Source organism: Tamandua tetradactyla, chromosome 3, assembly GCF_023851605.1.
Source record: "Tamandua tetradactyla isolate mTamTet1 chromosome 3, mTamTet1.pri, whole genome shotgun sequence".
Lineage (NCBI taxonomy): Eukaryota > Metazoa > Chordata > Mammalia > Pilosa > Myrmecophagidae > Tamandua > Tamandua tetradactyla.
The window spans coordinates 112,580,453-112,589,042 of record NC_135329.1 but is presented as its reverse complement, the minus strand read 5'-3'; the positions used below and the strand labels follow the sequence as shown (position 1 = coordinate 112,589,042).

General features: G+C 35.8%; 1 pseudogene; it reads right to left on the bottom strand.

Moving 5' to 3' along the window:
* Positions 1 to 4,123: 4,123 nt before the first annotated feature.
* LOC143676785 (pre-mRNA-splicing factor CWC22 homolog pseudogene) lies at positions 4,124 to 8,330 on the bottom strand (annotated as a pseudogene).
* Positions 8,331 to 8,590: the final 260 nt, after the last annotated feature.

Here is an 8,590-nt window from a genome sequence, read left to right as displayed (position 1 = left end):
AATTAGGTTCACAATATTGCATACCTTCACCACCATCCATTACCAAAAAACTTCCATTGTTTCAAACAGGAAGTTTGAACAGGAAATTATAGAACCTCTGTAAGCATTTTAAAAAAAAATCCCGTCTTCCCTACTGTTTATTTATCTTTTTGTCTTTTTTTCTTAGTTATCTGTCCTTACAGAATTAAGAGATGGTCAATCACAGGTTTTCACAGTCACACTGACAGGTCTTAAAAGCTCTGCAGTTATTCAGTTGTCTTCATGAATCAAGGATATTGGATTTCAATTAACAGTTTCAGGTATTTCCCCCTAGCTATCCCCATATGCCAACAACTGAAAAGGGATATCTATATATTGCATAAGAATAACCTTCAGAATAACCTCTCAGCTCTCTTTGAAATCTCTTAGCCACTGACATTTTATTTTGTTTTATTTCTCTTCCTTGTTTGGTCAAGAAGGCTGTCTCAATCCCATGTTGCTAAGGCCAGGCTCATCCCTGTTGGGAGGTTTTTAATGTCCGATTCAATCGTTTTACTTGTAACCTCAACAGAAGACTGTTGAGGTCTTCTATTTCTTCTAGGGTCAGCATAGGTTGTTTGTGTGTTTTTAGGAATTTGTCCATTTCATCTATGTTATCTAATTTGTTGGCATACAATTGTTCATAGTATCTTCTTATGATACCTTTCTATTTCTGTGGGGTCAGTAATAATGTCCCCCCCGTCATCCCTGATTTTATTTATCTGCATCTCCTCTCTTTGTTGTCAGTCTAGTTAAGGCTTTGTCAATTTTATTAATCTTCTCAAAGAACCAATTTTTGGTATTGTTAATCTCTATAGTGCTTTTCTCAATTTCATTTTTTTCTGCTCTAATCTTTGTTATGTCTTCCCTTTGTTTACTTAGGGATTAGTTTGGTGTTTTTTAAATCTAGTTCTTCCACATGTACAGTTAGATTTTGATTTTAATTCTTCTTCTGAGATGTGTTTAGAATTATAAATTTCCATCAGCAGTGATTTGCTGTATCCCATAAGTTTTGCTATGTTGTGCTTTGTTTTCATTTGTTTAAAGATATTTACTGATTTCTTTTGCAATTTCTTCTTTGACCCACCAGTTGCTTAAGAGTGTGCTATTTAGTTTTCGTATATCTGTGAATGTTCCAGTTCTCCACCTATTGTTGATTTTCAGCTCCATTCCATTATAATCAGAGGAGAGACTGCATAATATCAATCTTTTTAAATTTATTGAGACTTGTTTTGTAACCCAACATATGATTTGTCCTTGGGAATATACCCACGAGCACTTGGGAAGAATGTGTATCGTCTGTTTTGGAATGCAAGGTTTTGTATTTCTGTTAGATCTAGTCCATTTGTTGTATTATTCAAGTTGTCTGTTTCCTTTTTGATCCTCTGTCTAGAACAATCTATTGATGAGACTAGTATACTGAACTCTTCAAATATTACTGTAGAAGTGTCTATTTCTGCTTTCAGTTTTGTCGGTGTTTACCCATTAATTTGGGGGCACCATGGTTATGTACATAAATATTTATGATTGTTGTTTCTTCTTGTGGATTGCATCTTATTAATCTATAGTGTCTTTCTATGTCTCTTGTAATAGTTTTGCATTTAAAGTCTATTTTTTTTATCATATTAATATAGCTCCCTCAGCTGTTTTGGTTATTGTTTGTATGGGATACCTTTTTCTGTGCTTATACTTTCAACCTATTTCTGTCTTGGAGTTGACAACGAGTCTTTTTTAGATTGCAGATCATGTTTTTTACCCTTCTGCCAATGTGTATCTTCTGACTTGAGAGTTTAATCCACTAACATTCAGTATTATTACTGTAAATGCAGTACTTCAATCATTTTATCCTTTGGATTTTTAAGTCTTTCCTTCTTTTGCCTCTCTTTTTACCCTTTTAGTTACCCATACTGATGATCATTTCTACCCTCTACTCTAAGCCTCTCTCCTGTCTTTTCCTTTCAGTCTGCTGAACTCCCTTTAGTATTACTTGTAGTGTAGTTGACAAACTCAGTTTCTATCTATCTGTGAATATTTAAAACTCTCCTTCATTTTTTAAAGGACAGTTTTGGCTGATAAAGAATTCTTGGCTGGTGGTTTTCTATTCCAGTATCTTATGTATTAAATATACCATTGTTTTCTCACCTCCATGGTTTCTGAGGAGAAATTGGGATTTCGTCTTATTATGGTTCACTCATATGTGACAAATCACTTTTCTTTTGCTTTCTCCGAATTCTCTCTTTATCTTGGATATTTGACATTCTAATTCTGTGTCTGAGTAGGTCTAGTGGGATTTTTTTCTTTGGAGTACATTTTGCATCTTAGACATGTATAATTATGTCTCTCATAGGAGTTGGGACATTTTTGGCTATTATTTTGCAAATATTCCTTCTCTCCCTTTTCCCTTCTAGGAAATCCATGGCAGAGACATTTGTGCAATTCATGCCGGCATTCAAATACCTGAGAACCTGCTCAATTAATCCATTATTATTCATTTTGAAATTATCAGATTCTTTCTCTGTTCACTCAGTCATTCACTCCTTTACTTGCATATTCTTTTATTTAACAAGTATTTATTGAGCCCCTGCTTTGTGTAAGAATTGAGTTGAAGTGCTTGGGATTCAGGCAAGAAAACAGTAGCTGTGCTGGTTTGAAATGAGGAGCCAGGAGTGAGAGCTAGCAGACACTACCATGTGCTTTCCAGGTGACAGAGAAACCCTGAATGTCATTGGCCTTTTGTTAAGTCAAGATATCCTTCTGTGGAAGCCTTAGTTTGGACATTTTTATTGCCTTAGAACTATACATTTGCAACTTACAAATTCTCTTTTTAAAAGCCATTCTGTTTCTGGGATTTTGCAGTCTGGTAGCTTTAACAAACTAAAACACTAACCCTATGGCACTTATATTTTAGTGGAATAAAGAAATAATAAGCATAGTAAATAAGAAATTATAAGTAAATAATAAGCCTAGTAAATAGTAATGAGGATTGTTAGTAGTCATTAAAACTGGAAAAAGTAAAGCAGGTAAGGGGTTATTCTTGTGGTTTCCTGACATTGGATAGGCACAGTATTGTTCATATGATGTATTACTTTCTATTTATTTCTCAAAATCAATACTGTTTTCAAATTATTCCTCTCAGATACACATGAAAAATTTGCCGTTTTATAGATCTATTTTTTATTATCACCATTTTATTATGTTATAGTGAAACATTTATTTTTATTATTATTTTCAATACTTACTCACCATCTGCATTTTTTAGATGTAGTGGCAAAATATTTGAAGAACATGCTCAGTCCCAGAAAGCATATCATTGATTGACAAACCATGCAGTGATCATAAGCACCTCACACAATTGCAAATTCTATATGCTGTTATTCTGCATTGCTACCTGTCTATTTCTTTCATAACACTTATAGCAATTCATAACAATAATTTGTTTTGCTAACATATTATCTCTCTAATCCTATATTTTAGCTTGTTGAAAGGCAGGTACGTATATATACAGTTTGTTTTCATTTACCAGTGCCAAGCAATTGTAGGCAATTAAAACAATTTTGGGCTTAAATTAACTAGTGCGTCAATAAAAGTTTATGATGTTCCATAATGTACTCAGTTATTGTTCCACGGGAAGAACTGAAGTGGCCCATTAAACTAAATGCAAATGGTTAGATGGAGAAGCTAAATGTTGAGCTTTGCAATGTTAAATTCAGTACATTTAGTTAAGTCAGAGTTCTAGGTCAGATAACATTACTCAATTTTTTGCCTGAGTAATCAGGCAAGAGGGAAGAGATAGTATAATTGTTTCTTTTACTTAGAGGACTTAAATTGGATTAAAGTACATTAATCTATAGCTTTTATTTTTAGCATTTGATCATTACAAAAATAAGCAAGACTTACACTCTGGTGAAATTTTTCTCTTCAAATAATTTTATGTAGAGGGCCTTGAGATGTACCAATTATCAAACATGCTGAAATGAAGACATTTTTAAAATTACAAAATATAAACCTGAACTTTATACAAGAATTCTCTATGAAGTTTGTCAATGTAAAAATATTTTGTTTCAGCCGAATGTAAGGCATGCTCAGTTTATGTTATTTAGTGGGATTATTTCTGCTTTGTTGGAGACTTTTCACTTCATCTGTCCTGATTTTTCTTCGATTCTCTAGAATGCTCAGAGCATCTGCTAGATTTTCCCATCAGTTCTCAGCACCATTCTGATACCTATCATCATTGCTTCTAGAGCCTGATGTTTTCCATTTTTTCCCCTTGATTTTGATCTATCTTTTCTTCTAAAATTTTCACTATCCTTACTTTGGTATCTGTGCTCTCATTTCCAGAAAAAAAATTACTTCTCTTATTTTTTGGATCACTATGCTTATCTTCTAAATCTATGTACATCTCTTCATCTCTGTCATAAATAATCATACTGTAGCCATTTCATTCAGATGGCACACTTCTGTCTGAAAAGTATTTTGTTGTGGGATCTCTTCAATTTGGATCTCTTGAATTTTGATCTCCGTGGTTTTCTGATCTTTCTCTCTTGGTCCTTGTTTCCTGGTGCCTTTGTTCTGGCCTGCTTCCTTCTTGATTCCCAGCATTTGTGGATTGTTTCCTGAGCAATTTATCCACTTCTCTATTTCTGGCTTTCCCTTGTGCTTTCTGTCTTATAACTTCAGTTGAAGCAGAACTATGACTACAGGTAGTTGAATCGCTCTCTCCACTGGAAGACTATGAACTGCTATCACTGCTGTCAAATTTAGAATCAGACGAGTCAGACTCTGAAGAGGAATACTCAAAAAAGAAGAGGCAGAGAGGATTTATTTTGCCGAACATCTGGTTTCTGGTTCACGATGACCTTTGGCATATGTTTGAGATGCTCATGTAATTCATCTGTTAAACCTCCAAGACCTATAGAAGTAAAGAAGTTGATGGCAAACCAAGTATTTCTTAGATACCCTTCAAAGAATGATTATAAGGTTTCATCCTTTAAACTTGCATTAAGTTTAGGAAGACCCATGTATTCATAGTTCCTGAAAAAATCTTTTGACAAAAATTCTGCTAGATGGAGTAGTGGTTTCTTCACTTACTTTTATACATTCAAGGACTCTTCATGAAAGTGAATCAGTGTATAAAAGGTGAGCAAGAGTCTTAGGAACATTTCTCCATTTGTTTATTTCCAAGCAGTAGATGATGTCATACTGTTGTTTGAATATGCTCTCAAAATATTCTATGTATTCTTTTATCAGCATGCAAAAACTCCCTTTTATAAGCCAAAAAAAAATTCTCTTATGTCCTTTGTTGGGTACAGCAATCAAGTGTCATGTTGCAAAGTTCTTTTGTTTGACTCTCAGGAAATTCCATTTTCAGCAGTTTGTGAGCACATTCTTCAAAATCTAAACTTGACTGATTGACAGAATAAATCATGCGACGAAAAGAGACTGGATTAATTTCTGTTTTGTCATGAATAGTTACTTTATATCCTTCTTCATTTTCTTCTCCCTTTCCCTCCTCCTCTTCACTACTTCCAGCATCTTGATCTGTGTTTGAGTCACTGTCTCCACCAAGAATTTCTTTCTTAATGGCTTTGTACTTCTCTTCATTATCCACAAAATCAGGATCCATCTTGAAAACATAAGAATGTCTTCTGGATTATAATCATCCTCTAGAGGGAAAATATGGGTGAACTGATCTTCTTCTTCTACTAGGTCAAGTCCCTCTAGGATAACAGGGTGGTCCTTGAATCCATCGTTATATACTGCAAACATCACTTAAATCATATACTGAGCTCTTTTGTCAATTTCAGATGCATGGAGAATGTTTCAAAGGTGTTCAAATATAACATTAATTCCTCTTGGTGACACTTTTCATTTGAGACTTCATTCCTTGAGAAAACCTATTGGTACTTCAATGCTCATCTTATTAGTCTTTCCAGGAACAGTGAGAACCTCCAAGCATAAAACTTGATGTGCGACATTTTGGTTAATAAGATGTGCTACAAATTTTGAAGCAGTCAAACAAAGTTGCTTATCATTTCTTTGATACCCTTTACAAAAATTAAGTATTAACATCTTGAGGATTAATTATCTGATTGGTGGAAATTTTGAGTTGATATTTGCCACTTGTGTTGCATAAACATGGGTGAAGATTGGAGAAGCACTCTGTGCTTGCGGAACAGATATGGCCTGTAGTCCTCTTTCTCTAACTATACTTTCTTGAAGAAGCTCTTGAATAATATATGTCTATATTAGAAATGTTGACTTTGTTGATAAGACCATTGATTGACTTTTTAGTGCCTCCCAGCTCATCCTTTCGTAGGCTAAATTGTTTTTACCCCTTATATGTTTTTTCATCATTCTGAGCTTTGCAGGAAGAATATATGTTTCATCCATGCAAGTGAGGAGAGGATCGAGCTCATCTTTCTTCTCCTTTGCAATAGGTTCATCCTGAGCAGAGGACCTCTGGGATACTGATGGTTCTGGGCTTCCTCTCCCAGGAGATGGATACTTGGGGGACCTTTTCCGGTCCACATCTCTTTCTCTGTGATTTTGTCCATCTCTGCTTCAAGATTCCACATCAATACTGTAAGAAGGTCCTCTTCTTAAATGTTCATAGTCTGACCTGCTGTAATCAAAGTCATCTCTATCCTGGGGAATCTTTCTTGTTCTGCATATCTGTCTTCTAGAGAGGAGGTGCTCTGATTTCTCTTCTGTTAGGACCAGAAGAATGTTTTTTGTGCCACCCTATTTTTCATTATGTTGCCAGTTGACCTAATGAATCAGATACTTCTTAAGCTGTCTAATGGTCTGAAATTTCTTGACAGTTTACTTATTCTGTCTGCAAATGTTGCCCAGAACTCCACCGCATCACCATTACACTGGATCTATAGTTCCTTCTTTTAAAATGACTCAGAGGAAAAGGCAGATCATGGAAGAAGAAATGAAAACTCAGGAAGTAAGCCTGAATTGCGGATATAAGAGAGTTCTTTTTCCCTCTGAGCATCACAGCAATTGAACCTCAAGAGAACTAAGCTGACCCTTACTACTTGTAGGCAAGTTGTCATCTAGAATACTGGACTGTTAGGGAATCCATGAGGTTAAACCAAGCCTGGTGGGCTCTGAAATTGTACACTTTTTTGTTGTCCACGAATGTTCAATTGAGTCTTCTTAAAAGTGACAGCACAGTCACCAGCCTGCACTGGGGCATTTAGGAATGGACGTGTTTAACTCTTGTGTCAAAATGGCAAAGTGGGGGAGGGGCGTGCCTTCCCCAGGCCCCGTGATCCCAAACCTGCCTACCTCAGGCTCCTGCCTGCTATGCTTCTAAGGAGTCAGTGGACTTAGAGTGGAAGGAGGAGAACAAGGCTGTTGTGCAGACTGGCATTCATTAACAATTACTAATGTTTATTGGATACTTACTCTATTCTAAGCACTGTGTGTGTCAATTCATTTTAGTTCTCCCACCACTATGAAGTGTTTCTGTCACTAACATGAGTCATGAATACAGTAAAGTAACAGAGGGGGAGAGACATCAAAAGTCAGGCTGTTAAGATAAAAAAAAGAAAAAAGGGGCTGCTACCATGGCTCAGTGTCACTGTAATTTTGATATTAATAGAAATACATCTCAGATGAGTTCATCAGTTAATGCAGACCATCAAGTTTTCTGTAGCTGTCCTTTGTTGTTGAGGGTTCCTTTGAGAGAGTTTACTGGCTAGGGTAGACTAGAATACAAAATTACAACTTCTGTAACATGAAGATCTATCAAGTCACTGAGAGTGATGAATTAGAAACTCAGATTAGAATACTAGTTTTTCCAAAGGGTTAACAAGATCAAAATACTTAGTCTTAGTTTTTGGATACTCTGCATCTCCTAGTCTCCCAGGAGTTTCTTTGTGAACTGCTTGGAAGAAAATCACTTATAACATTATTCATACCAGCATAAATTGTTATATAGTAGTTCAGAGGACCTTTCTGGGGAGCTTGAACCCTGCCTTGTCAAACGGGTCAATTCACCTGGGTAAAAGGAAGCATAGTTGGGGGCCAGATGTCCTGGTTTCTCCATTTTCAGTCTTTACCATGTCTCAAAGCCAGGAAGACATTACAGAGGACACCTGTGCCTCAGCCCCCACCCACACACCTTGACCTGAATCTAGGAGATGCTGTTTCAGTTTTATACGGAGACTGAAATGTTAAAAGTAGGCTACAGAAATCTACTTTTACAAAATGTATGGAGATGAGAGAATGAAGGTGAGGGTGGGGAGAGAGAGAGAGAGAATTAATTCAGTGTACAGAGATCTAACCTGACTGGGCAACATACTTGGTTGGGTGACTCTGATAGTGTCTGTTATTGATATCATTTACTATTGTCAAATGGATTTAGCAGTGATCTCTACTGATTATTAAGGTGGCTTTGTAAGCAGAATCAGCTAAGCTTTAGAGCAATTAGTGTGGTCCTGGCATACATCTATAAATTCACATAATTATTTTCATTATCTGTGTATTTTATCAGAAGGAAATTATGCTTTTATTTTCTGCTCATGGTGAGCTAATTTAACTCCTCTAAAAGTAATTTAAA